Raw genomic sequence first — 3,217 nt, forward strand, 5'->3', positions numbered from 1 at the left:
TCATGCCAATACCATGCTATTTTGATTATAATAGCCTTACAATGTATCTTGAAATCAGAGGGTGTGATGCCTCCAGCTTTGTTCAAGATTGTTTTGGCTATTTGGAGTCTTTTTTGGTGCCATATAAATTTAAGGATTTTTTTTGTGTTTTTCTGAAAACTGACATTGTACATTTAATAGAGATTGTATTGAATCTGTAGATAACATTTAGGAGTATAGATGTTTTAGCAATATTCATTCTTCTAATCTATGAACATGTGATATCTTTCAATTTATTTGTATTTTCTTCTATTCTTTCATCAGTGTTTTATAATTTTATAGCATATAGGTCTTTCATCTCCTTGGTTAAATTTTATACCTAAATATTTTATCTTTTTATTGTTGCTGTTATAAATGGGATTGTTTTCTTTTTGGATAGTTCATTGTTAGTGTTTAGAAATTCTACTGATTTTGGAAGTTAATTTTGTATCCTGCAACCTTACTGAATTTATTTACTAGTTCTAACAGTTTTTTGGTGGGGGCTTTAGGGTTTTCTTTGTATAAGATCATATCATCAGCAAACAGAGGCAACTTTGCTTATTCCTTTCCTATTAGGATGCCTTTTAATTCTTTCTCTTGCTTAATTGCTCTGGCTAGGACTTCCAGTATTATGTTGAAAAGAGCTGGTGAGTGTGGGCATTCTTGTCTTGCCCCTGATCTTAGAGGAAAAGCTTTCAACTTTTCACTGTTGAATATTATGTGAGCTATGGGTTTTTAATATGTGGTCTTTACTGTGTTCAGGTACATTCCCTCTATGCCTAATCTGTTAAGAGTATTTATCATGAAAATGTGTTGACTTTTGTCCAATGCTTTTTCTGCATTTATTGAGATGATTATATGATTTTTATTCTTCATTTTGTAAATGTGGTATATGACATTTACATATTTGTGTATGTGGAACCATCTCTACATCCCAGGGATAAATCCCACTTGATCATGGTGAATGAGTCTTTTGATGTGTTGTTGAATTTGGCTTGCTAGTATTTTGTTGAAGATTTTGGTATCTATATTCATCAGGGATATTGGTCTGCAGTTTTCTTTTCCCATAGTATCCTTGTCTGGCTTTGGTATCGAGGTAGTGTTGGCTTCATAAAATGAGTTTGGAACTATTCCATCTACTTCAATTTTATGGAAGAGTTTGAGAAAGATTGGTATTAGTTCTTCATTAAATGTTTGGTAGAATTTAGCTGTGAAGCCATCTGGTCCTGGGCTTTTCTATGATGGAAGACTTTTTATTACTGAGTCAATCTCCTTACTCATTATTTCTTTTTGTTCATAACTTTTATTTCTTCATGATTCAGTCTTGGTAGGTTGTTTGTATCTGGGAATTTATCTATTTTTCTAGATTATCCAATTTGTTGGTTTATAATTGTTCATAGTAATTTCTTATGATCTTTTCCATTTCTTTTTATTTGTTATAATAGTTCCTCATTCATTTCTGATTTTATTTATTCAAGTTGTCTCCCTTTTTTTCTCCTAGGTAGTCTAGCTAAGAGTTTGTTGATTTTATCTTCAAAAAACCAACTCTTAGTTTCATTGATTTTTTTTTCCTATTGTTTTTCTAGTCTCTACTTCACTTATTTATGTTCTGATCTTTTTTATTTCCTTCCTTTAGCCCACTTTGGGCTTAGTTCGTTCTTTTTCTAATTCCTTGAAATGTAATGTTATATTGTTTATTTGAGAGCCTTCTTCTTTTTTGATATTGGCATTTGTTGCTAAAAAAGTAATCAAATCCAATTTATGTTTTTCCCCCTTTTTTGCTTGTGCTTTTTGTGTCATATCCAAGAGGGTTTTGCCTAACCCAGGGTCACAAGGATTTATACTTATGTTTTCTTCTAAGAGTTTTGTAGTTTAAGCTTTTGCATTTAAGTCTATGATTCATTTGGAGGTTTTGGATACAGTATGAGGAATGGGTCCAACTTTATTCTTTTGTATGTAGATATCTAACTATCACAGCATCATTTGTTGAAAGGACTATTCTTTCTCTCCTCTAATTGTCCTGACATCCTGTTGAAATCAACTGACCATAAATGTGAAGGTTTATGTGTGAACTCTGATTCTATTCCATTGATTTATATGTCTACCCTTATGCAAATACCACACTCTTTTGTTTCATGTTGCTTTTTTGAAATTGGAAAGTGTGAGTCCTCCACCTTTATTTGCAAGATGATTTCGGCTGCTCTGGGTCCTTTATATTTCCATAAGAATTTTAGGATTATCTTGCCAATTTCTGAAAAAAAAAAAAAAAAAAAAAAGGAAGTCAAGTGTGTTTTTATAGGGATTGTGCTAAATCTGTAGGTCAATTTGGGGAGTACTGTCATCTTAATAATTTTCTTCTGATTCCTCAACATGGGATGAGATGTCTTTCTATTCACTTAGGTCTTTAATTTCTTTCAACAATGTTTTTTACTTTTAGGAGTTTCCACTTGTTTTAAAAAATTTATTCCTAAGTATTTTATTTTTTGATACAATTGTAAATGGAATTATTTTCTTAAATTTTCAGATTATTCTTTGCTAGTGCAGAGAAATACAACTGATTTTTGTATATTGAGCATTTTTTGTATATTGATCACCTCAACAGTTGCAAAAAAAAGAACTTGACAAACTCTAACACTTTTTCATAATAAAAACACTCATCAGGTGAAGCTGTATGGGCCTGTGTTTTCTTTGTGGGAATCTTAAAAATTACTATAATAATTCAATCTCTTTACTTGTTATAAGTTTATTCAGATTTTTCTATTTCTTCTTGAGTTGGTTTCAGCAGTTTGCATCTTTTTAGACATTTATTTCATCTAAATAAATGCTCAATATACAATATATATGCAGCAACCTTGCTGAACTCACTTATTAGTTCTAATAGCTTTTTAGTAGATTCATTAGGATTTTCTAAATGTAAAATCATGTCAAGATAGAGATAGTTTTACTTTCCCCTTTCTAATCTGCGTGCCCTTTATTTCTTTTTCTTGCCTAATTGCCTTGGCTATAATCTCCTGCAAAATGTTAAATAGAAGTGGTGAGAATGGACATCTTTGTTATTGATCTTAGGGGAGAACATTTAAACTTTTACTATTACGTATGATTTTAGTTGTGGTTTTTTGGTAGATACCTTTTATCAGGTAGAGGAATTTCTCTTTTTTCTTAGTTTGCTGAGTGTTTTTATTATGAAAAAGTGTTAGAG

The sequence above is a fragment of the Eulemur rufifrons genome, chromosome 7, assembly GCF_041146395.1.
Source record: "Eulemur rufifrons isolate Redbay chromosome 7, OSU_ERuf_1, whole genome shotgun sequence".
Taxonomy (NCBI): Eukaryota; Metazoa; Chordata; class Mammalia; order Primates; family Lemuridae; genus Eulemur; species Eulemur rufifrons.